We start from the raw sequence: 17,863 nt of genomic DNA, 5'->3' as shown, positions 1-17,863 counted from the left end.
CATAGTGCTTGCTTAGTTACAGGAAATAGGATAAAAGAGAGACACAAAGGCAGTGCATAAATACAAGAATCCAGTGGCATTTACATGAGACGCAGCTCAAATCCTGATGGTAGTGGTTCCGAGGTTACAGAGGAACCATTTGACCCTCTTGGTGAGTTAATTGGCAAGGGGATTTAGTTGAATAGCTTAGTTTTTACAGCTTTGTGGAACACTGTGTGTGAGGTTTTGTTCCTGAGTGTAGTGGGCAGGGCATTCCAGTTTCTTGGCGCTAGGAAAAAGAAGCTTTGGCTTTTTTGAAAGTAGGGATAATGAGCTGATTGGAATGGTAGGTCCGCCTCCGTCTGATAGCGGCGGAACTGATTATTTTTTCGGATAGGTATGTGGAGGCTGTGTAGTATAGGCAGTGTGTGATTGCTAGGGTTTTGAAGAGTGTACGCGCTCTTTGACTGGAAGCCAATGCTCATCCCTTCTTGCCTGGGCGATGTGTTCCCTTTTGGGTAAGGCAGCTCTAAGGGCATTGTTTTGAGTAATTTGTAATCTGAAGTTTTTGGCTGATGCGCCCATAAATGTGACATTACAGTAATCCCATTTGGCCCCAATGGTAGCTCTGGCTATGGTGAGGCAGTTTTTGGATGAGAGGTAAGGTTTGACAGCATTGATAATTTTTGTAGTAAGTGCTGCTGAGGAGGCACTAGTGCTGACTTGGCACGTCATAGAAAGGGAGGAGTCAATGTAGACTCCCAAGGTTTTGATTGAGGGTGAAACTGCGATATGGGTATTATCTATGTTGAAGGAGCTACATTGAGGGTCAAGCTTATTCAGAATTTCCTTTGGTCCTACCAAGAGGATTTCCGTTTTGTTCCTTTTTTGAGACATAATCCATTAGCCGCCATCAACGTCTGAATGGAAGCTTATGTTTTACACAGTGCTGCTGCGTCTTGTTCGTAGGAGCCAGAGAGGAGGAGGAGGAGGAGGACTTGTGTGTCATCAGCATAGTTTGTGCAGGCTATGCCGCTCATATCCAAGTCATTGGAGAGAGGTAGGGTAAAAATATTATACAAGGTGGGTAAGGTGCAGGAGCCCTGTGGGACTCCGCAATGGATGGTGGTTGGAGCAGCGCAGGCCTGGTCAGAGAACACTCTCATGAGTCTTCCTTCAAGGAAGGAGGATATCCAGGATGTGGCTTCAGGGGAGAATTGGGCTGCATTCCTGAGTTGTCTGCAGAGGGTCTTGTGGTCGACAAGATCAAACACGGAAGACAGATTGAGGAGCAGGAGCAGAGCAGACTTTCCTTCATCCATTATTTCAACTAATTGGTTCTTCAAATCCAATAGGGCAGACTCAGTTCCGTGGGCTGGGCGGAAGCCTGATTGTCTCTTTCCTAGGATCCTGTTAACCTCAAGGAAGTGCTGGATTTCAAAATACGCAGCTTTATCTAAGATTCTTAATAGAAAGGGAACAGTGGTGATGGGTCTGTAGTTATTGGGTGATTCCGAGTCCAAGGAGGGTTTTTTCAGTAGTGGTCGAAGCCAAGCCTCTTTTTAGGGAAGAAGGAACAATGCCCGAACCGAACGAGGCATTAATAAAGGCTGTGAGGAATGGGCTAGTGTGTCTGCACAATCTTTAATAAGACTTGCCGGGCAGACATCCCCCTTGCAGGTGGAGGGTTTAGTTTGTTTCATGATGGCTAGTACTTCTGTCTCTGATACTTTTCTGCATGAGAATAGAGTATTAACTTTAGTGTCCGGATTAGTCACTGGTGCAGTGGGCAGGTTGGCTTGAGGCATGTCATTATAAGAGGATTTAATTTTGTCTTGCAGAAGGTCAATTTTATTGAGCACAGATTTTTGGACACTGGTGCACCAAGCTTTGTCATTCTCTCCTGAAAGGTGACATTTCGATGGGCAAACCCTTGTTTGGAGAATCCAGTCCTCAATTGAGTATTTATTTTGTTGTATTGATTTTATATAGTGATCATGGTCAGGGCCGGGTAATGGCAAGTGGGGGCCCACCCCCATTTCAAAGGTCTTCTTCGGGGCACCCTGCCAACCTGTGATCAATGGTGCCCACCAGCATTCTTGTATACAATTCATTGTATGTGTCACTAATGTGATTCATACTTCTCTATGCACAGTAACTTAACTGCAAATAAGCCATATTAAGTCAACACAAAAACAGTTGATGCTGCAGTAGAAGACGGCAACAACCCCTTTAAGAGTGATCATCACGTGACATGCGGTGGGCGTGGGAGTGGGGCGGAAGGGGAGGGCCGGGGTTTGACGGGAAGGGCAGTTTTGGTGTTCAGTTAATCAAGTGAGGTTGACTGCACAAGAGACTCTGTGTCATATGTGCATGCCACATAACAACTGGCAACGAGGCAGAACACACATACAGGGAGACAACTTCAGGCACTTGTACCTTGGCGGACAGGCGAACGGAGCGCGAACCGAGGAGCAGGTAGGAGGGCACTGCAGTTCTGGACCTACCTGACGCCAGAGGGGCGTGTGTCAGCACGGAGAAGGCTGGAGACCAGCTGCTTGCACAGACGGCGTGCACGCAGACTGCCAGAGGTGTGGCCACGTACGACAACTATCATGAGGAGGACAGTGGAAGGGGGAAGGGAAACGACCCTGACGGCAGCCGCATATCACTGTGGTAAGGAGAAAAGGGGAGGAGGACCCTTACGAAGGCGGGCAACAAGAGGGAAGGCAGCATTACGCAGAAGGAGGGAGCCAGTGATCGCCACGCTAATCAGTGGCATTGAAGAAAGAGCACATTACAGTAAGGAGGACAAAAAAAAGAGGAAAGGTCCTAAAACACAACAGCAAGGAGGGCAGCACCAAGCAAGAGGGGGAGCGTGAGCCATAGGCCACCGCTGCAATACACCAGCAACAGCAAAGAACGTAACACCAAACCGGAGAGAGAGAGCCAGTGGCTGCTGCAGCAAGTGAGACAAAACTGCAGTCCCCAGGTGGAAGGTGACACCTCAACAGACACCTGTCTAGTACAAAGATACCACATAGCAGCAAGATAAGACACATAGCACCATGGAGAACGATGTACCACCAGCTTTAGGGAGAAGGAGGACCAGCACACCCCGGAATAAGAGCATCCTCTAGAGCAAAATTCCTGAGACAACCCTGCCCTTTCAGACTACAGCCACACCACGACCAGGTGAAAAGATGGGAAGAATGGATGGAGGAGTTTGAGGATTTCATGGTATGGTATTGTTTATTTATAAAGCGCCTATCCACAGGCAGTGTTTCAAAGAGCTCCAGGAGGGTGGGAACACAGGGAAAAAAACAACAGTTGCTCAGAGCCCTTGAAATTCGGAGACGATAATGGTCTGCACAGGCAGAGTAAGGGAAAAAAGATACATTTAACAGTTGAGCTACAGTAAATAGGCCTGACAGAGATTCTGCATTTTTTAAATCAAGTGCACATTAAGGGGTGAAGACAGGGGAGAACAGACAGACGATCTTTAGGCGGAGATGCATTCAGATCGTGCAAGTGCAAGACAGTCAAGGGAGGGGGTGCGTCCAAGTGCACCCAGTCGATAGATCTGGGATAAGTGCAGAGAGAGAAGCTCTCTTGGATTTATTCAGAAGTGCAGTGAGGGGGATGGGGTGCAGGGCCCTGAGACAAGTACAAAGAGGACTGGCAGGGGTGCCAGGGACCTGTGAAACTCTGAGATGTACCAGTCAGCCAGTCAGCAAAGCTGTATGGAAGAGGAGGGAGAGATGGAGAGAGCAGAGAGCTAGGTTAGCAGAGTAGGGGGAGAGAGAAGGAGAGGAAGAAGGTCTTGAGGAGTTCATGAGAGCAGTAGGAGACCAATACTCCCGTAACAAAGCAGACATACTTGTAAACCTGGCAGAGAAAGATATGAAAGGCATTCTGAAAACAATCCCGCCTCAGGAGAACACATTGCTGACAACAGCGATCAATCGGAAACTAGTCATATAACCGAACAGAGGCTTCAAAAGATATGCATTTAACCAATGCACACAACTGCCGCATGAAACCGTATGAGAATTCGTTATTGGACTATAAAGGAAGATAAGCCACTGTGACTTTGCACATTTCTCTGACGAGGAAGCAATTAGACTCAGGATAATTGAGGGATACGCATCCTCAGTATTTAGGAAACACCTCCTGAAGAAACCACTCTCACTACAAGAAATAATAGACCTAGCCAGAATCTATGAAAGAGTAGATGTACAAGTTGCAGCCATAGAGAATCTGAAGAGAAGTGACAGCGTCGCAGCCATAGAGCAAGGACTACCCACGAACAACCGAGGACAAGGGACACAGCCGAGACTGACGCCCAGAAGTCCATACCCAAGACAACCAGGACAAAAACAATGGTATTGAGGCGGTTTCGAATTCCCCAAGGGACATTGAACGGCAATAGGGAAAATGTGTATGAGATGTGATCAAGAACACCATTTCCAGTCAGTCTGCAAATAGAAATTCATTCTCCCCAGCTACAGGCCCAAGTCACCACCGGAATTTCAGAGATGACAGGAACTGCCCGAGGGCCCTACTACAGAACATAGCCTGATCAGAATGCCCAGAGGCCATACCAAGGGGGACACAACACCAAGCGGGACCCAAACGGGTGTGATAAGGGCAATAGAGGAATTAACGCTGCAATCACCATTGCAACATCATGTTGAATAGGACTACCACCCAAATGTGGAGGAATATCAAGTCCACCGCCATGAGCAATATGGATCCCACTACAGGACAGACCCGTATGCAAACTCGCCACCCAACTATACCAGAGACCCATATGAGAACCCGCCCACAGACCTTAATGAGGAGCCGCAAGACCAGTGACAATGCGAACAATATGACAGATACAGCAAAGAGTATGTGTGATTGATCAGCGAACAAACAAATGACAGCATGGCCCCAAAAGTTAAGTGCAGATCGGAGGGCTAAACCACCACTTCATCATGAATACAGGTTTGACGGTGAACGTCATGAACGACACCCTCTACCATGCAATAAAAGACACTTACCCATTGAGCCAATCTCAGACCTGCATATTCCAATGAGGCGCTGCTCACCCACTTCACTCGAAAGGTCTATTTCACTGCGATCTACACCTCAAGGGCAAGAATGTGTCCACCACTATCCATGTCATACAGAGCCCCATGGCAGGGTGTTGCCACTTAAGCTATCGCACTTCACGTGCACTGGAGCTCATAGACATACACTACAACCAATTTGAGGTCGTTCAAGGACTCCCAGCGCAATCGAATGAACTAAAAGCGTGAACCAGGAACAGTGCATGCACACGAGGAGCCATAGAAAATGGCCGCCGCCATTATTGCTTATTGGGTGCTAGTAACTGCTTCTGATGAGCCTTGCCATTCATTGGCTCGGCGGATCTACTTCCAGCAACTAGCATTGCTGGAAGGCGCAAGCCAGCCTTCCTTCCAAAGCACCCTACAAAGGCACAGGCCTGTCTGTGCCTGTCCGGGGGCTGAGGGCCTACCCACTCTGCCCGATTACTACAGCCGCACCGTGATCCTACAGCCAGCACTGGACACTGAACTCCAAAACTTTGACATTTAGTACCATTTTCGATTGTCATGTATCTTTTGCCAGAACCTTTGCCTCTACCATTCATGACCCTACTTCCTTGCACACCCTCACTGAATGCATTTAACTACCAGCTTCTGTGTATTATACCTGCGCTGAATACACCGCTATATCTGTACGCACCTCTAGCTTAAAGGGCTCAATCAAATGTATGCCAGTCTACAAATGTAATGATTATTTCGGTAAGCCCTGCCAAGCTTGTAACCAGACTTTTAAAATCTGATCTAGCCACTATGTTGTAACCTTGTTATTTCACCTGCAGAAGGTTACTAGCGAGCCTCCTAATCTGGTATGCCACCTGTAGAACGTTACTAGTTCCTGCATAGTGATCCGTTCTGTCTAAATGCCTTTTTTACTTTGAAAACCTCACACACCTATTGAATGTCCTTTCATTAGGATTGTTAGACAATATTCATATTTATATACTATTTGCATATAGTGAATGTCTCGCCCATTAGAATTGTCATGACATGAATACGTTAAATGCCTATGCCTTAGTCACTTGCATGGTAGAAAGCCTAAAAAACATAATCCTTTCTAGACCAACAACCGCAACGAGGTTATCCCCCTGTTCTACACTCCGGTGTCTCACCTATTCACTAGAGTCTCATACTCAGTGTTCTCCGACAACGCAGACAACTGTTTTTCTCGTATGTTTTTATTTGATTGTTAACGCTGGTGCCAACACTCCGTTATCTTTTGCCGCATTTGGCGTCGCATGTAGCTCACAGCAAATGTATTCCATATGTTTCAAATCGTCCTGCCTAGCCTTGACTGCGATGCTTGTCTCTCTTATCCTAACGTACGCATTCCATTTGTCAGTCCTGCACACCAGCCCTTGCACCAAACCCACACAGCTACTCCAGTAAATCATGTCCACTCAACAGGACAGTAGCACCAAGGACATCAGACCATGCTCCAAGGGTATATTCATCCACCTAGGCTTAAGCCTAGCACCCATCCACTGCCCCAGACACCACCCACTCATCTGCCCCACACCTTTTCTGCCTAAAACAGCAGCCTTCCCACACAAACCCAAACTCACTTTACCCTACCTGGGCGCAATGTGTCTGGCACGTCTTTGCTCAAGGACCTAAAACAACACGAGTGCACACACAAGACCGATACTGGGGTCCAAAAGGGGACTCCGCCTACACTCATCAACGACCCACTACAATCAGGAGTCAGACCTTCCCTCCCACCAATCACATAATTACCACCAATAGCAACCCACATAGGTATCCTACTTCTTGCACCCATAAGTCAACCACCTCCATTACCTCTTCACAACCCAATACCCAGAACATGCCATTGATGTGCACAACCTAATCCTAGAATTCCAACTCGATTTCCTAGTAATGACCGAAACGTGGCTCTACCCAGCTTCAGGTCCGCTAGTCAGACTAGCCATCCCACCTGAATACACCAGTCTCAGATCTGAATGAAATGATGCCACCGGAGGAGGTGTGGCCATCATTGCTAAAACCGCCCTGCAGCTCAGAGAATGTAAAACGGAGACCTTAGCAGGCTATCAACTCCTAGCCCTGAAACTAACCACCGACCCTAAAACCACCATTAACCTCCCAATATTGTACAAAGCACCCAGTGCCTCCAACAACCCAGACATAGATATACCATTACTCATCACCCCCCCTCCTCAAACCTAAAACGAAATTCATACTCCTAGGAGACATTCATCTGGGCTTCAGCGATGTAAGCGACCACAAAGCCACGGCATTCCATAATGCGTTCCTAGAAATGCAATTCACACAAATTGTTAATGCTCCAACCCATATAAAAGGTAGAATCCTAGATTGGATCCTTACCTTGAATATTACAGTCACCCTAGAAGACATCTTAGAGATATCCTGGACCGATAATTTTCTAATTCGTTTTAATATAGATATGACCATCGCCCATGTCTCTCCCCCCACAACTCCATCCTCATCATGGTGAGAAACACACACAAATTCACTCCAGAAAACCTGAACCCCATCCTGAATACATTTCTTAATGCACAGTCCAGAGTTGACTCTAACCCTGACAGAATTTTGCTGCTCTACCATACTCGTCTGAAAACCGCCATTGATGAAGTAGCCCCTCGCAGGTCTAAACTTCCAAGATCCAAACGTAACAACCCATGGTTCAATGGTGAACTCATTGAACTTCGAAGAAAAAAACACTTTATTAGAAAAACCCCTCCAGCGAATCCAAAAAAGAACTCCAGTCAACCTCCAAAACATACAAACTCGCAGTGATCACCCACAAAGCGAATTCCCTGAACCTACGCATTACCAATGCCGCCTCTAACAGCAAAGAATTATTCTCAATCATCAGAGAATTAGAAACACCCATCCCACCTCCTAGTCCAGCCATTGTGAGTAAAGCATGGTGTACTTACTACCTTCCAGAACGCACTAGCCTCCAAAGTCAGCTCACTGCAAGACAAAATTTCTCTACAAAGAAAGCTTATGGCTCACTCCGCCCAGCCTGCCCACTCCTTATCAATGGACACTACAGTGATCATATCTCAATTCCACTTCACCTCAGTCTCCCCTACCCAAGTACTTACAACGGCATAGCATCACTAAAACTATCCAATTGCAAAGGTGAAAGCTTCCCTGCAAAATTAGTTAAGGCTTGTGCCCCCGCCCTAGCATCCATCATCACCAAACTCATAAATGCATCCTTCAGCTCCAACTCTATCCCTGCTAAAATTAAAGAAGCCTGGGTAACACCCCTTCTCAAAAAACGCACTTTGGATCCCACTATTCCCACCAATTACAAACCCATCACCACAGTCCTCTTTCTCCTTAAAGTAATTGACAAAGTTGCCTATACCCAAGTGCAAACCCACCTAGATAAATCACCTGTTGGGAAACAGACAATCCGGCTTTCGATCCAGACATAGTACTGAGACAGCATTACTGGACTTAAAAAATCAGATGGATGTCATTAGAGACTCAGGGAACCTATGCATCCTACTACTACTCGATCTGTCCATGGCACTTGACTTAGTGGACCACGACAAACTATGGCAAACACTATCCAAAGACTTTCACTTCTCAAAGGAAGCAACCACCTGGATCAAATCATTCCTGTCAGACTGCACCTCCGGAGTAGCCATTGGCAAAGAAGAGGCAGATCCCATAACAGTACCCTTGGGTGTCCCGCAGGGCTCCTGCCTCTCCCCCACTCTCTATAATGCTTACACCAAACTCCCTTTTGCTGCATTAGATGCAATGGGAGTAATATACACCAATTTTGCGCATGATGCGCAGATACTCATCCCAATCACAGGCAATCCACAACCAGAGATGTAGACAGTGTAGGGCCTGAGCGGGCAAGGCACACCCCCAATCTATAAATGCCCACTCAGAAGCACTGTGTGGGCTTTTACAGATGTTAATGTCACTGCGGTGGGCCCAACTAAATTAGCTTCAGTCCCCACTTGTTAGACAATCCTGGCTATGCCTCTGTCTAGAACAGGACTCTATTCTCGTTAACAAAATCTACTCCCTTATCCAGAATTGGATTGCTACTAACAGACTCTGTCTCAAAGGAGAAAAAACGAGATCCTCATTGTAGGTACTCCATTCCGCCTGAGTAGGCTACACCAAGACTACACATCCATTGTCATTGACAGTACCCCTATTTCCATCTTAAACCAGGTCAAAATTCTAGGTGTATACCTCGATTCCAGGCTCCCCATGTGTAAACACATCAACTCGCTAGCCTCCTCCACTGCTTATACAGCGAAACTCATTGCCCTTAGCCAACCTTTCCTTACGCCCATAACTGTATCACACTAGCAAGAGCCCTGATATTGTCCAAAACAGACTATTGCAATATACTCTATTGCAGAATAAAGCACTAAGAGCAGCACTGGGAATCAAAAAAATGGAACACATATCACAGTATAGGAGAGAAGCACACTGATTGCCTATACAAGCTAGAATACTCCACAAAACACTCACTACACATAAATGTGTCGCACTAAATGCCCCTTTCTACCTCAATCAATGTCTCACATGCAAAACGGTTACCCAAACTCTCAGATCCAATTCCAACACCCACCTACTCATCCCCACCTTCAAGAACTCTAGAACAGGCAACTCCAGTTTTCCTGTAGCAGCACCCAGAATCTGGAACTCACTCCCATCCAACATAAGCAAGGAGCCCTCCCATACACACTTTAAGAAATTATTAAAAACATGGCTTTTTAACAAATTCTAACTCTCCTGCGGAATCTTGTTGGAACCCATGCCTCGCCTCAAAGATAGCGGCCCTGAACCACTGCATCTCAATGCTTAATGTCATATTGCTAATCTCCTAACTGTTATAAGAGGCGTCACGAGATCGCTGGTTACCTTTTCTTCCTGGGGAGCGAGGAGATGAGGCTGCCAGTCTGTCGATGAATCTTCGCAAAGATGAAAGAGCAACGCGGGGAACCGACCCAACACCCTCCTGACAATAAACAACAGGATTGAGCTGAACCAGCTCCCAACGTCACGGGTAGCACTTCTCTGTATTTGCGTGACGTCAGGACAGTGTAAACACTGACAGAGAAGACCAGGTGAAGTCCACTTCGGTACCAGCAGTTCGAGGGACGGATCTTCGGTAATTCCTCGGTGGTAGTAATGGCACAGATACCGGCAGGGCACAAGACCAGCAGAAAAGGAAATGGGGAGGCAGACCCTTCAAGGAGGAAAGAAAGAGTTGGGGAAGAGAACGAACACCCCAGGACCGGACCCATTCCCAACCAAGGAATGGTGCTGGACTAGAGAGGAACCCAGGCAGGGACCTACCTAACCCCAAGGACCAAGTACCAGACTGGAACCCAAAGGGGCAAGTAACAAAGCAGGGCAGGGCACAAGGAACACGGCAAAGGATAAGGAGCACTGGGCTAAGCACGAGGTAGAAATAGGAACAGGACAGGAGCAGAACAGAGACTCAGGCAAAGTTGGGCTCCTGGAGCGTGTACACGGAACAAACCGCGTTGAGACGCGTTGTTTCCGGGTCTGCGAAGGCTATTTATAGCCTGGGACCAAAGTGAGGCTTGGAACGCAAGCCGCTGTCACTGCGCATGCGTGAAACGTCGGATACTGACGTTCCGCGCATGCGCAGGACATTCAAGATGGCCGCGCCCCGGGAGCCCGGACCACGGTACGCCAAGGAGAAAGGCGCCAACGCGGATACAATCTCCAGGAGGGAGACCGCCGCAGCTGAGGACCCCGACCCCCAGACCAGGTGAGTGGCGCGCGCTGCGTGACACTAACCTTGTCCACTTTATAACCAATAAATCTGTAATTTTTCTTGTAACCAGGAAGCTTGCAAGTATTCTTGTAACCAGTAACCACGGAACGCGCATGCCCCCAAGCTGAGAGGGAGAGCCTGGCGGCTGTCTGGGCATGCAAAATGTTTCACCACTTTGTCACCGGGAGGCGGTTTACCCTCATAACGGACCACCAATCACAAATCACCCAAACAGAATAATTATCAAGTTAAAGTCATTACGCAGACAATCAAGGGTGCCTTAATCAATGCCAGGTCGCTGGTAGCTCACGCAACGGCAGTTGCCGACCTAATCACTGCAGATCATTTAGATTCTCTGGCTTTTACAGATTCCTGGCTACATGCAGCAGCAGGACCGTCACTCTTACTTGCTGTACCAGACAATTGCACAATTGTAAGAATTGACAGAGCAGATGCCAGAGGTGGTGGTGTCACCATCATAGCTAAAACTAACCTAGATATCAGATTGACTACTATGACCAAACTCTCCTCTTGTGAGCTACTGACAGCCAAAATACCAATCAATAACTCGAATACCATAACTATCCAACTAATATATACACCTCCAGGGCCCATTGGCTCCTTCGAGGAAGATCTGTTATTACTTCTGACAGATAATATTAAAACATCTTCCCAAATTATAGTATTGGGAGATTTCAATTTACATCTAAATGACCTGAATGACCACCAAGCACCAGCTATAGCCAAACCTATCACAGAACAAGGTTTCACCCTTAAAGTCACCCACCCTACCCACAACAAATATAGGACTCTTGATTGGGTAGACAGCCTTAATTGTGACACTATAATTACCGCCATCACCTCCCAGTCTTGGGCAAATCATCATCTATTGTCATTTGCCCTCTCAGTAAATGCCCAAAAAATTAAACAAAATTCTATAGCACCTACATGTCTTACAAGGAACAAACGAAATATCACGGTGGATGCCATCTTGCCACTTGTGCTCCCTATGCTGAACTCTCTAGACGAAACTACGACCCAAACAAGCTAGTAGAGAGCTATAATTCTTCCATTACAAAAGCTTTGGACATCATCGCTCCCCTAAAACTGCGCAAAAGTAAACCTAAAGCACATTTGAACACTTGGTTCACTCCAGAACTGAAAACCTTACGCACAGAAAAATGAAAATTGGAATCTACATGGAAACTTCTCCCCTCTATTGAGAACAAAACTAACCTAATGAATCTATTGGCAAAATATAAGGAGGAAATACTTTCGGACCAAACGTGACTCATATAATAACAGAATAAACCAAGGTAGTTCCAGAACAAAGGAGTTATTTGTGATCCTCAAAGAAATAGAGACGCCTATCACCCATTACACCCATGCATTAAAGATAAACTTTGGTGTACAAACATTCAAAATGCTCTCACTAACAAAATAGACAACATGCAAACTAAAATTGTTGAAAAGCGTTTAAACCTCCAAAATTCTGATAACCTCCAGAATCTTGATAACAACTTCTATAATACCAAGACTACGGTTAAACCCCCCCATGGCTTTAAATTCTCCAAAGTCTCAGCCTTGGAGGTACAAAAAATTATTGTGTCCCTTAAACCATCTAGATGCCAAGGTGACACTTGCCGAGCGCAAATAATCAAAGAATCAAAGATGCTGTGAGAGACCTAGCACCATTCATATCTAAATTTATCAATGCGTCATTCACCTCAGGTATAGTACCTAATAACTTAAAGGAATCGTGGGTGCTATCACTCCTTAAAAAACAATCACTGGACCCTACTATCACCACGAACTATGGGCCTATCACCACAGTCCCATTTCTACTGAAGATACTGGACAGGGTATCTTACCTACAGATCCAGGAATACTTGGAGACTAACCACGTCCTAGGAACTCGCCAATCTGGATTTCGACCTCAACACGGACAGAAACAGCGCTGATCAATCTAAATGCACAGATAGATTAATTTAAGGACAATGGTAAAATTGCCTTATTACTACTTTTGGATCTATCAGCGGCGTTCAACCTAGTTGACCATAAAATACTATGTAACCACCTCGAATCAGCGGCTCATTTCTCACAAAATGCTATCATCTGGATACAATCCTTTCTCAATAATAGGACTATGAGAATCTTCACGCCTTCAGCAGCAGCAGAGCCTATTCATATCACCTGTGGAGTCCCCCAAGGCTCCTGTGCATCACCCACTATGTACAACTTTTTCACAAAGCCTCTTTTTGACAAATTGGACTGTCTGGGTGTCACCTACACTAACTATGCAGATGACACCCAGATCCTCCTTCCGCTAACGGTATTTATGACAGTGATGTACTATTAGTGAACAAAATGCATCTAATCATTCAGGCATGGATGGCCACTCATGGCCTCTGCCTAAATGACGATAAAACTGAGTTGCTGATGGTGGGTTCTACAACTAACCTAAACAAACTGAACAAAGACTATGCCTCCTTTAAAATTGACAGGAATAAGATCCCTGTGGCTGAAGAAGTAAAAACATTAGGTTTTTATCTCAACGCCTCTCTGAATTTACACAAACAAGTGAATGCTACGGCATCGGCTACTGCCTACACGGGTAAATTGATTAGGGCATGCAAACCTCTGCTCTCCAAGGAGAGTGGCACTACGCTTGCTAGAGCCTTAATATTATCCAAGCTGGATTATTGTAACAGACTCTACTTGGGTGCAAGCAAATATGTGCTCAACAAATCACAAATCCTGCAAAATAACGCCCTCAGGTCTGCGTTGAATATCTCAAGGAAATGTCATATATCTGAAACCAGAAGACAGTATAAATGGCTCACTATTAAGGATAAGATCCAACTTAAAACTATGTCCCTTACGCATAAATCTCTGAACCAAGCAGTCCTGCTATACTTAACAGAAAAGTTCAACCCAGTCACTCCACCACCAGAGTTACTAGGTCGTCCAATTCTAATGGCTTAATAGTCCCTAGGCATAAACTCCAAAATTCTGGAGGGACAAGCTTCCCAGTCATGGCTCCAAAGCTATGGAACACGCTCCGATGCTCCCTCACTCCCTGAAAATGACCAAATCATTCTCTAACTTCAGAAGTAATGCCATCAAATGGCTAACCGAGAAGGACTAACTGTAAAAGACCACTGCAGTTCTCCTACCGTCCTGTACCTCTTACTGAGAACTGTGGTCGGCACACATTTTTGTACATAGCTTGTATTTTTAACCTGTTGCTTTTATTACCTTGTACCTATTGCAATTGTGTATTCTTTTGACAAATGTATTCCTGTAACCTGTAACATTTGTATTTCTGTAACCTCTGCAACCTGTAACATTTGCAACCTTTGCCAATGCGCCCAGATACCTACGGGTTAAGGTGGGCTATAGAAATAAATAAAACAAACAAACACCAAGCATTCACCTCCATCTTTGGAAACCCGAAGACGATAATGCCCACTCGATTTTTGCATCATACACGAACCGGAGGTGAGATGAAAACCCAGATGACTATTTACCGGAGGGGCACATGAATGACTCGCTAGAAGAAGAGGCAGAGCATTCTATCCAGTACCTATTAGAGAATGCACTCCCACCAATGCTTACCCTTGCCCTGTTTGAGGACAAAAGCAAATCAGACCGCACCATCTCAGCGGCCGTGCACCTAACCAACACAAACAGGAGGAGAAACTACCAGAAAGAAGTGGCAAACGACATGGCGGTGGACATGAAGAAGATAGAAAGAATGGCCAGGATACAAGGGGAACTAGCCACCACAGAACAAGGGATCCTGCTAAGGACAAATGGACTAGTACTCCCAAGTGTCTGAGGAAAACAATGGTAAACTTAGCACACGAGGGCCACCGTGGACTAGCAATCACGAAAAAGATACTGTGCAACCAAGTATGGTTCCCGTATATGAACACCATAGTAGAAGATGTCTTTACACACTGCCATGCTTGCCAGAGAGCTGCAGCAATCACAGCCTCCTGCCCTCTAAGGATGGTACCATTGCCCGAAGGCAATGGGTGGCACTGGACTTCTAAGGGCCCCTCGAAGAAGGGGGCTGCCTGCAGGTTGCAATGGATGAATACTCGAGATTCCCAATGGTGAAATCAGTAGAGTCACAGCATTACACGATGTAGTAGGAACCATTGATGACATATTCAGTGAGTGGGGATACCAAAGGTCGTAAAGACGGACAATGGACCCCCATTCCAAGGACAAGAATTCCGAAAACTGGCAGCGCACCTGGGGTTTCAACACCAAAAGATAACCCCTATATGGCCACAGGCCAACAGAATGGTGGAGCGATTTATGTCCACCATCAAGCAAACAAGGCAAAAAGCTCACCTTGACGAAGAATCATTTCCCCCAAGCAGTGTGTCAAATGCTGGGAAGATACAGGAACACGCCACACAAAGCCACCAGTAGACGCTGATGCAAATCATGCTAAAGTACAAACCCCGAACACAAGTTTTACAGCTGGAGAACTACACCACTGAGAAAGACGCAGAAATATGGGAACAAGATGGCGAGAGTAAAAGAAAGGCAAAAGAATGGGGGACCAGCAAAAGAAAGCGAAGGAACCACAGCTACCTGTGGGAGAGTTAGTGCTGGTACACCAGAGACAACAGAGGAAGATGGATTTACAATATATGACCCAGAACCATTCCTGGGTATCGAAGCTAAAGGATCAATGATTACAGCAACAGGAGACGGATGCAAAATAACCTGGAACGCCTCGTTATTCCACCGGCTGCATACATCAGAACCCAGAGAAAAACCACACAAAGGGGAAGAACAAGGAAACAAGAGAGAAAGCATGAAAGAAGCACGGGCCAAGGATCAGCCGGAGAACGATCAATGCGAGACAGATGAAAGACCTGATGAGCATCATGAGCCAGGAGGAAGGTTGCACCGAGTGGTAAAGAAGCACAGCGGCTGATAGAAGAGATATGAGCTTAAGGATGCTTTATGATAAGCAAGGGGAAGGTGTTCTATTCTATTCTATAGAATATTTACAAAACAGCAAATCATTCACGGGCCTCAGAGCGCTGACAGAACACACAATCATAAAAGACATAAAAAGGTGCAGTAAGAGGTGCTGAGACCTTGTCAACGTTAGAAGCAGGTAGGGATGGAGTTAGAGACCTCTGCCATCAAATACGTGAGTTTTGAAGGCTTTTTTAAACTTGCCAGCAAAGGCAGTTGTTTGATTGATTGGGGTAGATTGTTCCAGGTTCCTGGACCCCAGGCATTGAAACTCAGATCTCCAAAACCTTTGTCTGGTGCGAGGTTGCAAAAGTAAGTACCTATTATTAGTGGCAGTCTGCTAATATGGGATTTAAGATAACGAGGAGCATTCCCAGCAAGACATTTGCAGACTATGCAGGATGTTTTAAAAAGGATCCTTTGCTCTATTGGCAGCCAAAGAAGTTTTCTTCGGGCATCTGAGACATGATCATGTCGCTTGTTGCCACAGATGGCTCTAACAGCCCTGTTCTGGGCAACTTGCAATTTCCTGACATTTGCCTATGTAGTGCCGGCCAGCAGGCCATTGTAGTAGTCAAGCCTGGAATTAATGGTTGCTGCAGCTAACAGAGCCCTGTTGTCGTCTGACAAATAAGGCCTAATTTGCCATAGGTGCTGTGTCATATATGAGCAGTTAGAGGTCACATAAGAGACATGCTTCTTAAAATCAAGGTGGCAGTCAAAATTCACTCCCAAGGTTTTAACCTGGCTGGACATGTGGATTCTGTCCCCTACAATAAGGAAGGCCTCATATTGGGGATCTAGGAGCTTAGGTTTTGCTGAACTTCCAACATTTAAGAGCTTGTTTTTTTTGTTGTTCAGTGCCATGGAGTTTTTTCCCATCCAGTATTTGATGACATTGAACACCCCACTAATAAGAATCAAATCTGCATCATAATCACAATATAGTTCCTAGATGATCTGGGTTTCATCAGTGTAGTTCACATGTTTAACACCCATATTGTCCAGTACATCAAAGAACGGTTTGGAATAGGTGTTATATGGCAAGGGTGATATGCTAGACCCTTGTGGGACGACACAGCCGAGTAGGACTTCTTGAGATTTACATTCGCTCACGGCTAATTTAGCTCTCCTAGGGCTCAAGAAAGATCTTAACCAATTAGCAGCCAATTTGGTGCATTTTCCATCTTTTCTTAGCCTGTCCACCAGCTTATCATGATCCACAAGATCAAAAGCAGTGGACAGGTCTAACAACAGCAGCATAGCTAGTTTGCCTTGATCAACAATTCCAGCAATGGTAGATCTAACTTCTAAAAGGGCTGTTTCCGTTCCGTGATTCTTTTCAAAATTTGGACTGACTGCTGGATAGAAGGTCCCTTTCTTCGACAAATGTGCTGTACTACTGGCTGGCTACTTGTTGAACATTTTTAAAAGAAACGTGATGTTGGTTATTGGACAATAATTAAGACAGTCCATAGGATCTAAGTCCTCCGTTCTTTAGTAAAGTGGTGATCTAGGCCTCCTTTATACAGTCAGGAACCTTCCCCTCCTGAAAAGACAAATTCACGAGAAACGTCACTGATGAAGCAATGCTAGAGAAAAATTCCTTAAACAATGTAGATGGAAAAACATTACCTTTACATTGAGTAGGTATGATATTAGCAACCAGAGTAGTCAGTTCACTGACTGAGACATGTTTGAAAGAGAAAGAATCAAACTCAGTATCTGTGTCAGGGTCGGGAGTTCCAGTTTCTGTACTCATCAGCTGACTAGCTTGAATAATATTTGGGGAATTGTCTAAATGTTGTCTGACTTTTTGGGTCATAGAGTTGCGCAACCTTGACACCAGGCGTCATCAGCAATTATCAGAGGCTCTTGTTTTTTTCCTTTAAGCTTGTTCAATATTCTAAATAGCTCTCTGGTGTTTGATTTAGCTCTTAGAATACACTCTTCCAGATTGGCTCTTTTTGACACTAAGATAGCATCCCTA

The sequence above is a fragment of the Ambystoma mexicanum genome, chromosome 8 (assembly GCF_040938575.1).
Source record: "Ambystoma mexicanum isolate Mex_15411 chromosome 8, UKY_AmexF1_1, whole genome shotgun sequence".
In the NCBI taxonomy this organism is placed as follows: Eukaryota; Metazoa; Chordata; class Amphibia; order Caudata; family Ambystomatidae; genus Ambystoma; species Ambystoma mexicanum.
The sequence above is the reverse complement of the archived record's forward strand: the minus strand, read 5'-3'. Positions refer to the sequence as shown.